Source organism: Equus asinus, chromosome 3 (genome assembly GCF_041296235.1).
Source record: "Equus asinus isolate D_3611 breed Donkey chromosome 3, EquAss-T2T_v2, whole genome shotgun sequence".
NCBI lineage: Eukaryota > Metazoa > Chordata > Mammalia > Perissodactyla > Equidae > Equus > Equus asinus.
The window spans coordinates 21265486-21287584 of NC_091792.1; the positions used below are offsets into that span (position 1 = coordinate 21265486).

The window sequence follows — 22099 nt, forward strand, 5'->3', positions numbered from 1 at the left end:
ACGTTCTAATGGGGGAAAATAAATTAAACAAACAAAGTACAGATTGTGAAAGACAGCAATTCATGCTAAGAAAACAAAATAAAGCAGAGAAGAAGAACAGTGAGAGTTGGGTGGGTGGTGGTGAAATTCTAAGCAAAGAAGCTGGAGAAAGGCTAACTTAGAAGGGATGTTTTGAAGAGACATCTGAAGGAAGCGAAACAGTTTGATTAATCAAGTTAAGCATGATGGTCAATTTTAGGTGTCAACTTGGCTAGACTACAATCCCCAGTTATTCAATAAAACACTAGTTAAGATGTTGCCATGAAGTATTTCATAGATTTGGTTAAAGTCCATAATCAGTTGACTCTCAGTAAAGGAGATTACTCTAGATAATCTAGGTGGCCTGATTCAACCCACTGAAAGACCTCAAGAGCAGAGCTGAGGCATCTCTGAAGAATAAAACATCCTGCCTGTGGACAGCAGCTTCACCTCATGCCTGAGAGTTCCAATCCACCTTTCCTGATGGCATGGCCTACGGATTGTGAACTTTCCTAACCAGCCCTCACAACAAGCTACTACTTTATAACAACTATCTTACTATATATCTCCTACTGGTTTCTACTTCTGTTGTTAAAGCCTGATAGACATTAGTTACACTGGATAACTCAGAAATATCTTTTCATTTCATGCTATGGAATACATAATGGCCAAATCATATATATGATTTAGATTGATTACATCCAACAACACAATGACCTTTGGATGAGTCCTAACCATGAACAGCCTGTTTTTCATCCTAGTATCTTTCTGGACACTCTCAACAATTGATAGAACACCTAGACAGACAAAAAGCAAATATATAGAAGAACTAAATAACACCATCAACCAACAGGATCTAATCAGCATTTATAAAGTAACCAACAACAGCAGAATATACATTCTTTTCAAATTCCCATTAATGTATATCAAAATAGACCACATCCTGGGCCATAAAACAAATCTCAACATATTTAATAGATTTTAAATCATACAGAAGGTCTTCTTCAATCACAATGGAATCAAACTAGCAATCAATAACAGATAGATAACAGAAACATTTCCATTCACTTGGAAACAAAGCAACACATTTCTAAATAATCCATGGTTTAAAGAAGATGTCTCAAGAAAACTTTTCTCAAGAAAATCCAAAAACACATTGAACTGAATGCAAACCCAACATATCAAAATTTGTGGATGCAACTAGAATAGTGTTAAGAGGGAAATTATAGTACTAGATGCCTACACTGGAAAAGAGGAAAAATCAAATCAATAATCAATGCTTCCACCTAAAGAACCAAGAAAAGTAAGAGCAAAATAAACTCAAAGCAAATAGAAAGAAGGAAACAACAGTGATAAAAGCAGAAATCAATAAAATTGAAAACAGAAAAACAACAAAGAAAATCAATGAAGGAAAAAAATGGTTCTTTAAAAAGACCAGTAAAATTGACGAGCAAAAAATAACAAAGAAATAAACAGAGAAGACAAAACTTCTAAATCAAGAATGAAACAAGGGATATCTATCTGCAGACAGCCCAAGGGTAATAAAGGAATACTACGAACACTTCTATATACATAAATTTGACAACTTAGATGAAATTGACATGTTCCACCAAAAGACAAATTTCCATACTTTACTCACTATAAAAAAGAAAATCTGGGGGCTGGCCCCGTGGCTGAGTGGCTAAGTTCACGCGCTCTGCTGCAGGCGGCCCAGTGTTTCGTTGGTTCGAATCCTGGGCGCAGACATGGCACTGCTCATCAAACCACGCTGAGGCAGCGTCCCACATGCCACAGCTAGAAGGACCCACAACGAAGAATATAAAACTATGTACCGGGGGGCTTTGGGGAGAAAAAGGAAAAAATTAAAAATCTTAAAAAAACCCGAAAATCTGAAACTTCTACAGCTATTAAGGAAGTTGAATTTACAATAAAAAATCTGAAAGGAGAAAACTCCAGACCCAGGTTGTTTCACTGGACGATTCTATCAAAAAGTTAAAGAACTAACATCAATTGTATACAATCTCTTCCAGGAAATAGAAGAGTAAGAAACACTTCTCAATTTACTTTATCAAGTTAATGTTACTCATATACAAAAACCCAACAAAGACAGTACAAGGAGAAAAAATCCTACACACTAATATTCCTCATGAAGATGTACATAAAAATCTTCAACAAAATATTAGCAAACTTAATTCAACAATATATAAAAATAATTATAAACTTTTAATGAGTGGCATTTATGCTACAGATGCAAGGCTGTTTCAATATTTGAAAATCAATTTATGTAATCTTCCATATTTGCAAGATAAAGAAGAAAAATTACATGATTATATCAATGAGTGCAGAAAAACGTTTGACAAAACTCAACACCCATTCATAATAAAAAATAAATCTCAGAAAAATGGGAATAGATGGGAATTCCCTCAACTTGATAAAGAGCACACACAAAAAGCCTTGTACTAACATTATGCTTAATGGTGAAAGACTGAGTGCTTTCCCCCTAAGAAGAGAAGTAGGCAAGGATGCTTGGTATCACCACACTTATTCAGCTTAGTCTTGGAAGTTCTAACCATTGCAATAAGGGAAAAAAAGGAAATGAAAGGCATACATTAGAAAGGAAGAAATAGAACTGTTCCTATTTTCAGATAACATGATTGTCTACATAAAAATTCCCAAGAAATCTACACAAAAACCTTTTAGAACTATTAAGTGGGTTAAGCAAGGTCACAGAATACAAAATAAACACTTAATCAATTATATTTCTATACACAACCAATAAATGTATGGACACTGAAGTTAAAAACAATACCATTTAGGGGCTGGCCCCGTGGCCGAGTGGTTAAGTTCGCGCGCTCCGCTGCAGGCGGCCCAGTGTTTCGTTAGTTCGAATCCTGGGCGCGGACATGGCACTGCTCATCAGACCACGCTGAGGCAGCGTCCCACATGCCACAACTAGAAGAACCCACAACGAAGAATACACAACTATGTACCGGGGGGCTTTGGGGAGAAAAAGGAAAAAATAAAATCTTTAAAAAAAAAAAAAAAACAATACCATTTATAATCACTAAAAAATTACGTTGAAAACCTCAAAGCACAGATGAAAGCAATTTAAAAACATGTAAGTAAATGGAGAGATATACTGTGTTTACAGATTAAAAGACTCAACATAGTAAAAATATCAATTTTACCCAAAATGATACATTGACTTAATGCATTTCGTATAAAAATCCCAGAAAGATATTTTGTAGATATAGACAAAATTAGTTAAAAATTTATATAGAAATCCAAAGGAACTAGAAGAGCTAAAATAATTTTGAAAACGAATTAGAAAGTGAGAGGAATCTGTCCACCTGATTTCAAGATTTATTATACAGGTAATCAAGACTATGTGGTGTTAACAGAGGGTTAGACAGATAGATCAATGAGAACCAATAGAGACCCCAGAAATAGATCCACACAAATATCTTTAATATTTGACAAAGGTGCAAAAGCAATCTAATAAAGGAAAGTTATACCTTTCAAAACATGGTGCTAAAGCAATTGGACATCTATAGTTAAAAAAAAAAGACCTCTAACCAAATCTTACACCTTATATAAAAAGTTAACTCAAAATGGGTCATGAACTTAACATATACAATGAGAAACTATAGAATTAAAAAAAAAACAGGAGAAAAATTTTGGGATCTAGAGCTAGGCATATGCCATCATAAAAATGATGTGTCAAAAGCAAAATGGTGATTGGATTTCAAAAGTAAAAATTTTTTCTCTGCAAAAATCTGTTATGAACATGAAAAGGCAATGAAAAGACTAACTATAGACTGTGAGAAAATATTTGCAAGCCACATATTCAATAATAAACTGGTATCTAGAATATATAAAGAACTCTCAGAACTCAGTTAAAAATCAAACAACCTATTTAGAAAATGGGAAAAGTCATAAACATTGCACTCAAGAGGATATACAGATAGCAAATTAACACAAGAAAAGGTATTCAACATCATTAGCTATTAGGGAAATGCAATTTAAAACCGCAGTGAGATATCACCACATACACAGCCGAATGGCTAAATGAAAAAATGATGATATCAAATACTGGTGAGGATGTGGAGAAGTTGGATCATCGCTCAACCTTACTCTTGAGAACGCAAAACGGAACAGCTACACCCTGGAAATCAGCTAGGCAGTGTCTTTAAAAACTAACCATGCAGCTTCCATATGACCCAGCAATTGCACTTGTGGGCATTTATCCCGGATAAATGAAAACTTGTGTTCTCACAAAAACCCTTGCACAAATGCTAATAGTACCTTTATTCGTAACAGCCCCAAACTGGAAACAACACAAATGTCTTCCAATCGGGGAATAATTAACCAGACTATCACACAATCAGCAATAAACAGAGATGAACTATTGATAAAATACAACTTCAAGGAATCTTCACAGCGTTTTGCTAAATGATATATGCCAATACCAAAAGGTTATATACAAAATTATTATATTTATACAACATTTGGGAATGACAAAATTATAGAAATTGATCAGGTTAGTGATTGCCTGGAGTTAAGGAGACTGAGGTGAATGGTGTGCTCAGTGAGAGGGAGGTGGGTGCCCTATGAAAGGGCGACATGAGAGATCCCTGAGGCAAAAGAATGTTCTGTGTCTTGACAGTTTCAATGTCAGTATCCTGGTTATGATATCATACTACAGTTTTGCAAGATGTTACCGTTGGGGGAAAATGTGTAAAGATAAATGGGATCTCTCTGTCTTATTTCTTACAACTGCAACTTACAATTTACAATGATCTCAATATAGAATGATCTCAAAACAAAAAAGTGTGATTTTTATAAAAATTAAATTCACAACAGTAATGTCTTATATAATACCTCTAAATGCACTAAATTTTCTTGAGTGCTAAAAATGCTAGTTTTTGCAAATTATATAGATTTTTGTCTGTTTCAGCATATCATTTAGCAATGAACACATGAAACTGGTACTACTATTTCCTGCCTATTTAAACCTACTCATTCATTTGCTAAATATTATTTTTCCATTCCCATAGCTTCCAATAATATAAATTTATTTTATCACACAAAAATTTTTATTCCTTATTATTTTTCAAAACTAAATTAAGTATATGCTTCTCTTGAATATATTTTCTGAAATTTCTTAATTCCAATATGAACCACAAAATAATCGTAGCAGAGATAATCTATGAGTTATTAACATTATTTTGTACATAAATAGTAGAATAAGAGAAGTATGATGTATTACACACACCTTGAGCATTTTTCAATATGCAAACAAAAGTAAAATACTTTGAACAAACAACTGTCTTGAATGTTTAACGGGATACTCAAGAACACTTGTAGTGACTTTTGGTACTTAGTAAAACAATTTTAATTAAAGTAATTTCTTTATGGGACAATCATATCATTCATAAAAATCTACAATATATATTTAAGACATCTTAGGGATATACTAATTGAAGTCTATTGTGTAAGAGCCACAAAAATAATAGTTACTCTGGTGTCAGTATGGTTCGCATGAAAGGAAGTTTGCCTACAGTTTTCACAGAAATAGTCACATGAACTTTGGCGAACATTATTTTGCAAATGCCACTCTTAAGAACACTACCACTCACAGTAACCTGACATTTATAACTATTCTAAATAATGCAACAAAAGCATTTTGAAGGTTCATGTGAATCTTTTCATATGCAGACTTTCCAGTTCTCGTCAATAATTTAGCTTCTTTAGACACATCTCACTGAATCATGTTTTGTGAGTTGAAAATATATATTATCTTGTGAGTCAGTCAAGCATCGCAGAAAGTCATACTCTTAGTTCCCTGCTTTACCTGACCCTTTTTTGGTTTTGTTTGGTCTCTCATACTATTCTTGGTAAAATGTTAGATCCTTGGTAGGTAGGCATATTTGTGGTCCACTTTATCTGTTCGATATCAGCTCAATTAATCAAAGTAATCGTGTAGAGTTTGTCTGGTAAATTGACTACGAATTTGAGGCCCTAAAAGTTTGAATGCTAATATTGCATCTATTTCTGTAAATAAACTAGTCTCTTTCTTGGAACCTGGCTTCTGACTCCTTATTCCTGATTCACTTGACTATGAATCACACAGTTGCTCATTCTCTTCGACAGACTCTCCCCATGAGTTTCCATCCTAGGAAAATACTAATTCCTGCAGTGGCCTGATTCATGTTGTCTGACAACACTGAGAACTGAAAACTTAAAATAGTAGGTAAAATGTGGGAAATACTGTCATGTACAACTGTGGATCACTATTAAAAATATTGACAAAATAATTACTCACATATCATAAAATATCCTGTGTGAGTCAGAATATATTATCCCAATTAAATTTTAATAAAACATGGGGGTTTTTTTGGTGAAGTTACTTAAAATGAAGTTTATAAACAAAGTCACAGTACTTACATAGTATTTATCTTGGTAAAGGTGAAAATTTTAGAGTCAGACAGGCTGGAGCTCATAGCCTCGCTCTCTCTCTCATTTAATAGCTACAGAACCTTGCACAATTTTCTTAACCTCTCAGATGGAGTAAAATATCTAAGCTTATGCTAAGCACATAGTAAATGTCAATAAATGATTGTTCTTACTACTATTATTATAACTGCTGGTACAACCACTACTGTTATTACCAGTACTCCATTCATCACTACCTAGAGTAGAGGAAGAAGAAGAAATAAAACTATAAGAATGCAAAAGATCATTGATGAACATAGTTTTATGATGGGAGGAGTTATTTAGCCATTCCTTATTTCCTGTTGATATTTTATGATTCAAAGGATTAAAATGCATGACCGGCCCAGTAGTGTAGTGGTTAAGTTCATGTGGTCTACTTCAGTGGCCTGGGTTTCGTGGGTTTGGATCCTGGATGTGGACCTACACACTGCTCATCAAGCCATCCTGTGGTGACATCCCATGTACAAAATACAGGAGGATTGGCACAGATGTTAGCTCAAGGCCAATTTTCCTCACCAAAAAAAAAAAAAAAAGAAAAAAAGATTAAAATGCTTTTTGTCAGATATTGTTAATCATTTAGCCCAATTTTTGGAGCATTTTCATTGCTTTTTGCTCAGTACTTCCAGTAGATATGTTTTTCTTGGACTGTGATGGTTCACATGGTTAGCAGTTAATGTTGGTCATCATCAAAGGAAATTCCTGTGATTTGGAATGACATTAGTTTAGCAGATAGTATCTCTCTTACAATGTGAAGCAATGTGGAAAAAGTTTATTTTGTCCAAATTCAGTTGAAGGGAAGAATTTCAAGTGTCATCTACTGCTTAAAAATAGTTGCTTTTGGAAAAAATAATAGCACTTAAATTCATAGTCAGGAAAAGACAATGGATATTTGTAATAAATGCTATGTTCATTCTTGTACAAAAATCATAAATATTCTGTGTATATTTGAGTGTGTAATTCCAGATGAACTTTGATCTTTTTTTAAGATCAAATTTTTTAACTTCCAAAATATTATTGCCACGAGCTGATCCTATCTGTTGCAGTATGTTCATACCTACATAAAATTTGATTCTATTTACAGAACTTGCTGAATAAACATTTGTTGAATAACTATTAAATTTGAACTGCTATACAAAATGCAGTTCTGTGTACAATGCCATAAGGTAAAGATGATTGTTATACAATCTGCTCTCCTTTTCTGCCACCATATGAAGCAGAATTAACCCTGTACAATTTTATTAACATATATTTTTGTCCCTACGTTCCCAAAGTTCAAATTTAAACCAACCATTCCAACAATAAAATTCCGGAAACATATTTTGCATGTGATGGAAAGAGATGACTGCAATACTATAGAGCGATTGCAACGGCTTTAATTATTTCCCAAATGGAAGGTTTGATTACCAAGATTTCTTAAGGCTACACCTTCTTCAGGGTGCATTTGCTTCCAGGTCGTACATTGTTGCAGAAAAAAGAAGCCACAAATAACTAGCAACATGACTATCAGGGTGTGAAATGTCAAATTTAATTTCACAATTGATTCAACAATTCCATCATTTCTAGGGAGAGTTAAAGAGCTAAGGAATAGGCAATCTTTATATGTCTGGAGGTAATCTGTTTCATGTTTGCAAAACAAGTATGCTTCCCTGTGCCACTCAAACATTGAAAGACAAATTTAAATGTTTAGAAAGCTTGTTTGTGCAGATTGATACCAATTTTTACAATATTGTATGTCTCAACTTAAGAACTATTTTCAAATTCTCTACAATGAATATAATTATTTAAAATATGACATTCATAATTATCATATCCAGATCTTTTAAAATTGAAGGTGATGCTGAAATATAACACAACATACGTATTTGAGATGGCTTAGAGTAGATGACATACAGGCAACTGAATCACTGAAATAACAGTGGCAGATCAAAAGATACGCGGCAAGGAGGTGGAGATTCATTATTGTAATCTCTAAAATGAGTTTGTCGTTGACCAATATAATAGAAAGTACATTTTATGGAGTTTTCAAAAGAAAATCTAGGAGTATTTCTTGTAAGTCTTTTTACTGAATCAGGCTGTTCAAGACTACAAATATCAAGTCTAACGCCAAGTACAACTTAGTGAATATGTAATCAACAGGGATCTAAAGCAATATGGGTCTGGTCATCCAATTTTCAAAACTAGTTCAGAAATTTTGTTACCTGGTTCTGTGTTCTCTAGACATTATTACATACTAAGATCACCTGGAGGAGTGCTTGTTTCAATGCAAATGTCTGGTGCCTGGATCCTGCCCCAAGATATTTGGTTTAGTGAGGACCAGAAACCTACTTAAACTGACTCTCCAGGAAATTCTGAGGAAGTGGACCCAGGTCTTTTAGATTTTCATCTAGTATATTAAACTTCAAGATCTAAGATGCCACCAATCATAAGATACTTCTTTCAGTACTTTTAAGAAAGAAGTAATAATGTTAATTATACAATCTCATTGATTGTAAAATGCATCTTCATTTTAGAGACTTTAAAATGTATTCATCTTGGAATTAGAATATCATGTCACTTATCTCTACCAAGCTTTTTACATCGCCTGGATAGCAGTTGATTCAAAATTAAAAGCTCTAATAAATCTCTGATTCAACCAACAAAGCATTTTATTTGTACCTTATACTCTGTGCCAAGGGTTTTGATAGGCATCTGTTCCTGTTATCTTTTGCTTCATTAAAAAACACCCCAAAATTCAGGATGTCTAAACAATAACTTATTATTATTTTACTTGGTTCTGTGACTTGTTTGGGCTCAGATGGACAATTCTTACTTGGAATATCTCATGCAGTTATAGTCAAATGCCGGCTGGAACTGCGGTCAAAATAATGCTCAACTGAGCTGGACTTCCAAGATTGCTCATTCACCAAACTGGCAGTTGATGCTAGTATTGGCTTAAAACTCAGCTGAGGATTTCCGCTGGAGTAACTTCACTGGCATCTTCATGGGGCTTGGGCTTCATTGCATGGGTCTAATTTTCTACGAGGAAGCATTCCATCAGTGAGTGTTCCAAGAGGCTCAGTCTGAAGCTGAAGACTTCTCTTGACCCAGCCTCTGGTCATGATGACCATAGTATCACCTCCTCTGCATTCTGTTCATCAAGAGTGAGTCACAGTCAGCTTACAGTCAAAGAGAGAAGACTACATAAGGGCATGACCACCAGGAAGCAAGGATCACTGGGGTACCATCTTTGGAGAGTAGCAACAGAATCTTTATATATTATCTAATGTAATCTTCATTACAAATTCTAGAAGATAATGTTAGCCAAATAAAGCTGTTTTTTTAATAACTCACAGAAATGGATACATTTCAAGAACAGCAAGACCTTTATGTAGTCTGTTGGCTTAATCACTGATGAATTAGTTCTTTAAAAGGTTGCTGTTTCTATAGTGACTTGTTTGAAGCCAACATTTACGTTTTTTTCCAATTGTTTTATTAAGGTCATAATGGTTTATAACATTGTATAATTTCAGGTGTACATTATTATTTATCAGTTTTTGTATAGACTGCATTGTACTCACCACCAATAGTCTAATTTTTATATGTCACCATATATATGTGCCATTTTACCCCTTTTGCCATACAATCCAGCTTTTCCACTACTGAGTATTTATCCAAAGAACTTGAAATCAATACTTCAAAGAGACTTATGCACCCCTATGTTCATCACAGCATTATTCACAATAGCCAAGACATGGGAGCAAGCCAAGTGCCATCAACTGATGAATGGAAAAAGAAGATGTGGTATATATATACAATGGAATACTACTCAGCCATAAAAAAGACAAAACCATCCCATTTGCAACAACATGGGTGGACCTTGAGGGTATTGTGTTAAGCAAAATAAGCCAGACAAAGAAAGACAAACACCACATTATTTCACTCATATGTGGAAGATAAACAAACACGTGGATAAAGAGAACAGATTAGTGGTTATCAGAGGGGAAGGGGGTTGGAGAGTGGGCAAAAGGGGTAAAGGGGAACATTTGCTTTTCTGCCCATTTGGTCAGTGAAACATCTGGAATGCACAAGAGTCATTCTGGGCCCCCCATACTTCCTCCAAACTCATGCCACACATTCCTACTTTTTCCCTACTGCTCTCTCCCCCACCTTCCTCCCCATGCAGCTTTGACTAATGAGGAATAAAACCAAGGGTCATCTTAAAATTAAATTAGCATGCTTGATTAGGAAATAATAAAACATACCTAACCAGCATACTAACCAATTATTGCTGAGCTACCATGTGCCAATAATGTGCTAAATGCTTTATGCTTCCTTTCTAATTGAATTTCCAGAAAAACCAATGAGGTAGGCGTTATTATTTATTATTATCCTAATTTTCATAAGGAAATTAGGTTAAGAGAGTCAAGGAACTCTCCAAAAACTAAAAATGTGTTAGAGAATAGTATCTGTTATTGTCTATGCGGAAACTTATCTGTATACTTGAGTTTTGGCCCAGTTGATGCTGAACAATTATTTCTCCCAGTAATTACTCAATACTTTCAGTTGCTTCCTAAGGTAGTTCTTGATTTATGATAATAAATTGTTATTGTCAGATCAGAGGAGGAGACTTGTCTTCATATTGCAGCAGTGGCAGAGAAAATCTATGCAGCTCCTCTCAATGCCATGTCAGATTGTCTAAATAATCTTAAAAGAGGAGGTAGAATTTAGCTTTGTTTCGTGTTGCTTAAGTACAGATTTTGATATACTAATATTCCATTCTTACCCACTCTGACACTTGTAGTAATATAATGTTACAATCTTAGAAGCAATATTACATGTCAATATAATGGGATCTATGGTGAAATCTGAGAGCTTACTCCAAAGGTAATACTATCTAGAAAATCAAAAACTAATCAGTAAATTAATACCACAAGTTTTTGCACTAGTTTTTTCTGATTTTTTCCTACATTTGCTTATTTCTCTTGGCAGTTTTTCCAGCTTTTTCAGGTGTAAGAAAAGTGATGTTGAGTTTGGATGGAATATCCTGCAGAGAGTTGGGTGCATGATTTTAGGACAAGAAAGAGTTGGCCTTTTTCAGCAGTTTGCTGGAGATGAGCTCAGTTCTTCTCTGGACAGTGTCATTTTGTTTCCCATCTAAGCTGAATCTCTTTACACATTGATCGATACAGGTCAAGCAGGTGATCAAGCCGATGCTCTCTCTCTTTGTGACAACCCATAAGTTCTTATCACATCCCCATTGTTTGGGTCCTAGGGGAAAAAATATCCAGACCCAATCTAGAAAGTAACTGCCTGAGATTTGCAGCTGACTTAGAAGCGTGAGATGTTTGCCTCTGTGTCCTCATTCAGTAAATACTACTTCTATGTGCAGCCCTGGTGTGTGAACAGCGATCACCTCTGCCGTCAAATGGTCTTGCTGTCTAGGGCAAATACAGACAATTAAGCAATCAAATTACAGGATGGTAAGTAACAGGTGATACGGAACGTTGAAAGGACTAGGGGAATACAAAGCCGGGGTACCTCCTCCAGCATTTGAGGTCTAGAGAAACCTTCCCAGAGGAAGTTACTTCTAAAGCACAAACCTGCAGAAAATTAAGAATTTATCCAGGTGAAAGGATTAGCAGGGAGGGAGAGTATCCTAGCCAGAGGGAGCGGTTTACGCAAAGACACGCCTGTGAGTGAGGGAGGGTATGGTGGACCCCAAGAACTGAGAGATGGTCAGCCTGGCTGTACAATGCAAAGTGTGGGATGAAGGTGGGAGTTAGCCTGGTGATATTAGCAACAGCCACATCATGCCGTTATGCTAAATATGTTGAACTTTATTGTGAAGGCAAGGAGTGCCCATGAAGCTTTTTAAGAGAAGGAAGAACAAAAGAATCTTTGTGATTAATAAATAAATGAGTCCCTCAAACCATAACTTGGAGAGCAGAATGGTAGATGGGGTGGGGGGAGATAATGACTGAAGGCAAAGTGACCTGGGAAAATGCTTTCTGACCACTTACCTGAAGACTCAAGTGAGTGCTTATGGAGTAGAGTTATTCCTTCATGTGTCAATTTAACAGAAATTTATCACACACCTACTCTCTGTCAAGTTCTTTTTTTTTTTTTTAGATTTTATTTTTTTCCTTTTTCTCCCCAAAGCCCCCAGGTACATAGTTGTATATTCTTTGTTGTGGGTCCTTCTAGTTGTGGCATGTGGGATGCTGCCTCAGCGTGGTTTGACGAGCAGTGCCATGTCCGCGCCCAGGATTCGAACGACGAAACACTGGGCCGCCTGCAGCGGAGCGCGCGAACTTAACCACTCGGCCACGGGGCCAGCCCCAAGTTCTTTTTAAGTCATTAGGAGATATAGCAGTGGACAAACCATACAACATCTTTGCCATTATGGAGATTATATACATAAATTAATATATATCTGGTATTATTAGTGCTATCAGAAAAATAAAACATGATAAAGAGTTGGAGAATGTGGGGACAAAGGTATTTCTATTTTATATAGGGTGATGAGTAAATGTACACATCCTATCTGTCTCTGTTCTCTGGATGCTTCTTGTCTAAGAAAAAAGAACTGTAGTGTTTAGCCATTCATTTGATACCGGTGTAGCGCCTCTGTGTATTGGGCACTCTGCGAGGCTCTGCGTCACGGCAGGGTGAGTGGTAGAAAAGCCCGATCAAGCAGTTCTTTGTAGACATGTTAAGGGTTAAAGGTTTGAATGCTTTTCCTATGGACAATGAAAGCTGTTGTAGGGTTTAATTAAGAATTCCTTGTGATCAGATTTGTACTTTTAAAAGAGCATTCTAGCTGCAGGGAGAAGAATGAATTGATTAACAGGTCTGGAATGGGTTCTCTTCAACTGAAGGGAAAAGAATAGGTTTGCCTCGCTTAGCCATGAGTAGCGATGGTTCAATTTCTTTCCACTCAAGGATAAGTAATAATTTTCTACTATGAATGAGGTTTTTCTTCTCCCAAGTAGAAAAAAATTGCTTGAGCTAAAATAGAATCTTATATTTTTTAAATGTATCACTCAATCCTTTGAATTTCTGACATTTGTTTTCAGACTCATAAACAAATTTCTTATGAGGACACTTGTTCCTCTTGAGTGCTGAACTGACTTTTTTATGAAGGCTAAGATGTGAATGTGCAACAGGTAATCTTAACAAAGAAATCCTAATGTATCCTTATCTTCTGATTGGGGAACTTTTGTCTCTAAGGAAGAGTAATATTGTCATTATCTATGACTCTTGATTAGCAGAAAGCACTCGTTTTATTTCAAAAGCACACCAGACACAACTTTGTTTCCACAGCTAAATGCCTTTCTTATTAACATTTTATACAAGTGGAGTATTAAAATATTTCTTTGTATAACATTATGTAAGGAAGCATCTTAACACCACTTTGGCCATATTAAAAATGCCTTCTGTGCCATGTTGCTCAGATGGCATGTTTATGAATAGGTTTTCAAAGCCCCATATGCACAAATATGAAATATGAAGTCTTCCTCCGAATATTAAGAATACAACTCATTCTACATTTGCTAGTTTATCATGCTAACATTTATCTGCATCTCCATATCCCAAGATTTGCAAATGAGATAATTCTGTTGCAGTATGCCGCCAAGTATAAACAGCTGGCTCTCTTTGGCAAGCAGAATATCATCTGAACATTTAATGCAGCCCTTCTTCTAGGATGCCTTTTATCATCAGAATTTAGGGAGGGACAGTTGGTTGGCATGTTTCAAATGTACTAATCTCTAAAGTCTTATAGCCCATGGATTCTCTTGATAACTGTAATAATAAAAGACACGGCAAAAACAAAATATATATTAAGCATTTTGAATGAAACCTTGTGAACCTATAAGAGGGACATTTCAGGGAAACACTCTGAAATTCTGAGAAGATAATTTAATATAGAGATACTATCTTAAATTATTTCTAAATGGAATGAAATTCAGTTAGTGGAGTTTTGAGCAGCCACAGTATATCCAAATACGCAGTCAGAGAGAGAAAGAGTGTCCTTATTGACATGATGTAAAACATAAATAAAATAACCAAATATTTCCCTCTGGATCACAGCAATCCATATATGGAGCATGTTTTTGTCATTCTTCCACAAGTGGAAATAACATTCATTGACTTACATTCATAACGTTACAGGTAACAACACAACAGAAAAGAAATCAGGACTACTTTGGGAAAGAAATTGTGTGAACAAGTGTAAGAACAAAAAGAGAAGTCAGTATTGACTACCCCTCACTGTATCCTGGGGATGGTATGTAACACTCGGCTTCAGCTTTGCTTGTATCTTTGTTCTTCCAAAGTCTAGGCTAGTGCTGACCAATAAATTTTTGTAATGATGAAAATGATGTATATCTGTGTTATCCAATATGGTGGCCACTAGCCATCTGTGACTATTGAGCTCTTGAAATGTGGCTACTCCAGCTAAGGAAATGCATTTTAAATTTTCTTTAATTTAAATTAATGGAAATAAATTTAAATAGAAACATGTGGCCATTGGCTATCACATTGGACACATATGTCGAGGCCATGAGAAGGACTTTTCTCTATGTAACTATAGGACAAAGACAGTAATTGAGAGCTAGCCCTACAGCCACTCCAGTGCATACTTCACGGTAAGGTTGAGATGTGCACAAAGCAGTAGTTCCAGACTCCATTGCCTGTTATCTCAGGATGAGTGACAAACTCTTAGAAGACTCCAGAGAACTGCTAGTCATTCTAAAAGCTCATTCAGAATGGTGATAGTTTAGATGAAGGGAATAGTTTAGCTACCCGACTGAGCAATAATCATTATCTTAACAGAAAATTAAATATTTCACAAGGACGATATGGTTAGAGAAAAGAAACTTGCTGTTCATGTTATAGGTATTATTTTATGATGTTTTAAAATGTTTGTTTTTACAACGATGGTTATGAATTATTTATCATACTGCAAAGACACTAATAGCTTTGAGCCTCCTATATTTAGTTAACCCTAAAGAATAAACCTATATGGCAAGTAATTTTTATTTATTATTTTAATAGTTCTTTCCACTTCAAAGTAACTTAAATGGAAATTACCTATCTGAAATGTACATTAAGAAAACAGAACAAATCAAGAAACAACAAAAACAAAAACTGCTACAAAAAGATTAGATTCTCTTATAAATCGTAATTGCTGAAATATACTTGAGATATTTATCAGTAATGAAACTAACAAGATAAAAGCTAATATTCACTGGGTGTGTACTATATGCCTGACACTGTAAGTGGCTTATGTGGATTATGTCCTCTAATAAATCCACAAAATAGATGTTATAATTATTTTCATTTTGCAAATGAGGATGCTGGGACCTAGAGACATGAAGTAATGCACCTAAATTCACATAGCAAGTAAGTGGTGAGACCAGAATCTGGATCTAAGGTTTGCACAAATCCATTTTTAACCCAACTAAATGAAAATTTCAGATCTAAAATGATTTCATTTGGTGTCATAGATTGATGCAATTAAAATATTCTGTAGACAAAGAATGCCTTTTCCCAAGAAAACAAATTGACCACAGAAAATCTGAATTCAAATAAATATACATTTACACATCTTATTAGGTATCAATGTTAAGATAAGTAATACGATTTTTTGCATATACAATTTGAGCATAACACACCAAATCTGTGACAATGAAATCAGTTCTATTACTGTAATTATGATACTAGAAAATCTGAAGAGTACAAGAGAGTGTTTGGGCTGCCACTGTCAGTTAAGGCTCTGATTTGCCTCAGAGAGCTGGAGGGCACTGTGTGTCCACTTGCCAACTTGGCCAGGTGCATGACTACATCTCTGAAATCAATGTAGAACTACTTCCAGAGGAATTGAAAAAACGTTTCCTCTATTCCTTTTGACAAGAAGTCATTACCAGTAGCCTTTAGGGGAGAGTTGCGGAAGCTTCATGAAAAGTACAAGGCTATTATTTACTTTCGATACTCCAAGTCTAGGTCTGAAGGAACAGATAATAAGACCTTGTGCTCGTGAAAAGTAAGTCTCATTGTGACTCTCAACCAATTTGGAAAATACAGAACTGAGCTCAGAACATGGGTTTTATTGTAGACATTCTCGTTTTTCATCTATACGGCGTTTTTATTCTGCTGGTAACATTGGCCTTGGTGTAATTCATGTATAATAATATCACTGTAATATCTTCTTTTTTACTTTAATACTATTCTAGTGAGGGCTCACTGCTGGTTATTTCCTGGTTAGAAGATAACATTAGAAGAGTTTTTGCGTTATATATTTGAAACAAGGTTAAGGAGAAGAATGTAGAATCAACTTTTTTTCCCCACCTGTGAAGGTTATTTAGACAACACATTTTTTTATAACTTTTCTTTCTGACAAAGGGAGGCAAATGACTCTGTGTTATGGTATATCGAAAATTCTCTAGATTTTCATTCAGTTTACATGGATTCTGGTTTTAGTCCTCAGTTTGGGTCTGTTACCTGCTAGCTAAATCATTTTGGGTAAATTACTTAATACCTCGAGTGTCTGTTCACCTCTCTGTAAACAGGAATATTAAGCTATCTTTGTTGTAAAGATCTAATGAAACACTAAATTTGAAAGTAAACTGTAAAAACAGAGATATGTGAAATAATATTATTTTTATGACTTAGTGATATGAGAGTAGTGTTTACATTTCATAAAGATACACTTACATTTAGCGTTCTTGCTTCAAAAATTAATTTTTTTAGTCCTTCCCACCATTGAGCATGTGAACATGCCTGTGTATCTAACTTCTTCAATTCTGATAACATTTATTCCAGATATTGAGAGGGGGATAAGTTATTTAACATCATGATTTATTTTAACAAAGGACCACAAAATTAAATTAAAAAAAAAATTCAATCTAAAATCTGTTTTATGTAGATTATTATACAAAAGTACAATTTTGGTGGTTAAAAGATGTTGTTAGTGATTTTATCCATAATCTTTATCTAAAGGATTAGCAAGGGAGAAGATTACTAATATCTGTAGGTTTACATCAATATTTATTTTACTTCATATTGGTTGAATACTCATTTGAAAAACAGGGACTAATCAGATCAATGTCATACCTAAATATTTTCAAAGAACATCTTTAGCATTCAGAGAGGAAGTGTGGAGGTTTTCGAAAGGCTCTAAGGAAGCATGAAAAACTCCCATTTGCTTGTATACCAACATCAATCACAAATCTGAAATGGCTTGACTTAGTGTGGGACATTATAGAAGACGTAGATGGTAGGTAGATGTGTGATGGTAAGTTCCACTCCTACCCCTTTCCTCCAAAAACTTAGAAATAGGGAAACTCAGGTTGCATAAGAACAGAGGCAGAATGGTTCTCATGTTAGAGAGGGTTGACTGAATGGATTAATCCAAGAGAGAAAAGAGCCAGAATAAATTCTAGAGGGGAGGCAGAGAGAGAGAGAGAGAGAGAGAGAAACTGTAAGTAGTTACTGAGTCCTTCCATCCACTTGCGTATCCCTGTGGTAGAGTTAGAGGTACTAGCTCCCAGACTATGATGCAATTAGTCATCTGAATTACTCTCCTTATTTTAACTATTTTAAACTAACTCTCCTTATTTTGATTCCCTTCTTTTCAAGGCACACCCCCATGAGAAGACTGCCTGAAAGCCACAAGTACTGGTCTAGTAGTCGAGATCAACTGGTGACCTAACTGATGCCTTTTGTCACTCATGCGTATCATTTTGGGAGGCATCCTCAGCTGTGGGGCACTATAGAGATCTAGTTTCAGCAAAACTCAAGACCAACATCTGGACAGAGTAAAATTACCAAGCTACTGTCTCTCTGTGAGGTCTCTTGGTGAGTAGTCATTTGACTTTTCTAGGACTTCTTTAACTTGTTCATATGCCTTTGAAAAACATGCACACATGTCATATACCATTTTCATACAAATCCAATGTGTGTGTGTGTTTGTGTAAGTGTGACAAGTGACACTTCGGACTGCTACGGCTTTCTTTCCATTCACATTTGTGCCACATTTCTTAAGGAAAAGTTTTAACACTTCTTGTGCTGTCTTCATTTTCCATTATGTAATTTTGGCTCTCTCTCTCTCCATAATATGGGTATGTTCTTATTATCCTTTCAATGCCCTCTACTCAACCAGAAAATTTGTACTGAATGAGCATTACTTCAATGCTAGCCTATCAATTATGTTCAAGGACTTTAGTATTGATGATCTGATTTAACCTGAATATGCATTTCAGCACAGGGTGAGAGGTTTGGGGGGCAGTGGAGGATAACATCTCTAAAGTATTCAAAATGTTCATGCATTTTTTTTGTAGGCGGACAGAGCATAAGTTACAGACTATTAGTTGGGTCTTTGGTTTGATAAATATTTTCTAGCACTTTTGGTTACTTTCTCAAATCACATCTTTTTTAGTTATTTACATTTTGATCAATTAATCACTGGATTATGCGTTACAAATACCTAGGTGGCACAATCTGAGGACAGACTGCTCTCTTGGAATTCCAGTGGAAACTTTGTAGTTAGTTTGGGATTTGCCTGGTATGTGTATATTTATGATGTAACCTGATTGTATGACATAAATTCAGCTATTATTTTTATATTTATAAAACTTAACTCTTTATTTTTAACCTATGAAACTTGGACATAATTTTATATCATGTACATAACTCTATGTTGGAATTTTAGTTTCCAGATAGCGCTTTCTTCACAGATTTTGCTCTTCTCGAGGACAGGAACCTCATCTTATTCATTATTGTATCCTTCACACTCAGCGTAGTACTTAGAAGATAATTCTACATATATTTACTGAATAAATTGATATTATTTCTACCACAGCTCCTTTTTGGTTCTCAAAATAAACCTGATTAATCTAGATCCATTCTTTAATTTAAAAATTGATAATATCTTCCAAATTCCCTTAATTCAATGAACAAAGGGCATCTTTGCTACTATGAAATTCCCACTTGACTGGCCAAGACACATGTAAAATTCAGGATGGGGCATTGGTGAAGACTATGATAGAGTGTGAGTAGAGTACAGTGGGTAAACAAAGGAGAGGTTGCCTAGCTCTTGTCAGGGAAGGAAGCAATAGACAGGAAAACTTCCAAATAGGAGGTGATGCTGGAGCTTGGATTTGAAAACTGACATGTTTGTCTATTGAGCAAGGTGGTGATCATTGTGAGAAGGGTAAGTACAATGTTTAGAACATAGATTGTCAATAACGATGTGGTGACTGGTAAAAAATGATCCTCTGTGTAGGGAACAGCATGAGGAAAAGCAGGTTGGTGCTTCCAAGCACTGTGATTGCTGTTCTGATTGGAGCACAGGGCATGAGGTCAGTCTCAGAAGAGACAAAGTACTGAATGGAAGGCGTGGACCAGATCTTGAAGGGCCTTGCATTTCATGGAAAACAAAATTCATTTTGTCACTCTGGCTGAAAATTCTCCATGTCGTCTTTAATCTTTCCTTTTACATCTTTTATCTTCTACTTATTTAATAAACCCTATTTTAACATGCTTTGTAATGTTTCCTTTTTCTACTTTATTTTTCTTATCACTATTACTACTTTCCTGCTCATGCATTCATTTTCTCACTCAACCACCACTTTTTAGTGCTTTTTATCTGCCAAGTGCTATGTGAGGCTGCAGGGAAACAGTGGTGAAGAAAACAGACAAAATGGCTGCTTCCATTAAGCTTATACTCCAGCGAGGAAGAAAACTCATAGACAATTTACCTTAAAATGTCGAGAAGTGATAAGACCTATGAATAAAAGCAAAATGTGGCAATGGGATGCCACGTCATGGAGGATGCCTCGCTAGACAGGGTGGTCAGGCAGTCTTTGCTGAGAAGCTGACATTTCAGCGAAGACTTGGATGAATTCATGAACCAGCCCTGACAGGGGTGGAGAAAAGGAGCTCCAGAAAGAGAGGATGACTCGAGCTAAGGCACTCTGGTGGGGATGAATGTGGCTTATTGAAGAACCTGAGCATCTCTTATGATTATTTACAATCAAATACATTCCTTATTTGGTAATAATCATAGCGATTCTGCTTCCTTATTCAAACCCTGACAGTGACAGAGCAGTCTGTGTTCTTGTTTGTCACCCTCACATTGGCATGAAAAACCTAAATTTTTCATTAGATATCTTTCTAACACTTATTTAAAATATACACTGAGCATCTTAAGAAATGTGAGACTAATAGTTTGGAAAAAATATCAATACCTTATTTAGCTCTACCATTTACATAATTCAATTAATCAACATTTCTCATAGAGTATACTGTATTATTGTCATGACTGAAAGGCATTTCTTCAGCTTGAATATATTTGAAACATTGTTAGCCATTGTCAGCGTCGTGTCGTGCAATATGGAATACAGCAGATTACATTTCTAAAGCATCTCTAGAAGTGAAATATTTTTGCCTACATTATAATAAAGCTCATTCTTTATTAGGAGCATTAAATACAGCTTTATAAAAACATCTTAGCCTTTAAAAGGATATCTCTCTGTTATCTTTAGAATTGTTCTTTGATTCATTTTGAAAAGACATACTATTTCACCCATGTGTTGTTTTTCCACTTTGGAATATAATCATATTTCTATGAACACAGCCATATTTTTGGACAAGCAGCTGTAAATATTTTTGAAATTCATTTTTGAGAATGGCATTTGTCATAGTTAGGACTAGTTCCTTCTTAAGATTCAGCAACCTGTCTTGCAAATGATACAGTATTTTTTATGAGCTTTACTTTATCAAACCTTGTTAAAATGTAAATAAAATAAATAAAGTGAAATTTGGATCCATGGTGTGCCTCTCCCAGCTTTTCTTCCTTGACACGGAGCTAATAAGAACTGCATCTAACCAGTTAATCTTTATAACATTGCAGAAACTGACAGTTATTCTCCAGTGCCATTTGCCACTGTTCTATCTTATTTTAATTCCAGAGTTTATGGACAATACCAATACCTATGGATTACATGTTAAAAGGGATTTATGAATTATGGATGAACTGGGACAGTTATTGGTATTTAAAGACATAATATTTCATGTTGCATATTAATAGGAATGAAAGACTGGAAGAATATAGTTACCAAAAAAAAATTCAAAGCAAGATAACTTTTTTAAGTTATGGGATATAAGATTAAATGTTGAAAGAAATTAAAGTTAAATCGTTTAGTGACAATTTCTATAACAAGAAATTCTAGAGGTAAGGACTTACCATCAAAGGCTTTTTATTCTTATTCATTTAGGACAAATCTAATCTGGACATTAAATAAAAAGATAGTTTAAAAATTTGTCCTATATTTCAACAGTGTCTATTGTCTCGTTGTTTGGTTTTATATGATTACTAAAAGGAAGATTGCATGACCATATGAAATGTAGTAAAGCATAATTTAAAGTTTTAATTTTAAAGGTTCAAGTCGCTCATAAGAAACTAGGAAAATATTTTTATTCAACACTTGTGAGATGACATCACAAATGACGCTTTTACTGTCTATGCTACTTAAGTTGGTGCACAGTGAAGGGAGCTGGGCCTCTGCCTCTCGGGATTAGGGTCCTACTTCCCAAATTCACATAA

General features: G+C 35.2%; 1 long non-coding RNA gene across 2 annotated transcripts in view; it reads left to right on the plus strand.

Moving 5' to 3' along the window:
• The window catches only part of LOC123284228 (uncharacterized), a 107153-nt gene extending 85841 nt beyond the window's left edge, over window positions 1–21312 (plus strand). Inside the window, exons 4-6 of one of the 2 annotated variants that reach the window (XR_011502434.1) lie at window positions 14665–14779; window positions 18133–18351; window positions 20131–21312. This is a non-coding gene — a long non-coding RNA (uncharacterized lncRNA). Of the gene's footprint in view, window positions 1–14664; window positions 14780–18132 lie in introns of both variants that reach the window. The other variant, XR_011502433.1, reaches the window with a different exon arrangement.
• The last annotated feature ends 787 nt before the right edge of the window (window positions 21313–22099 follow it).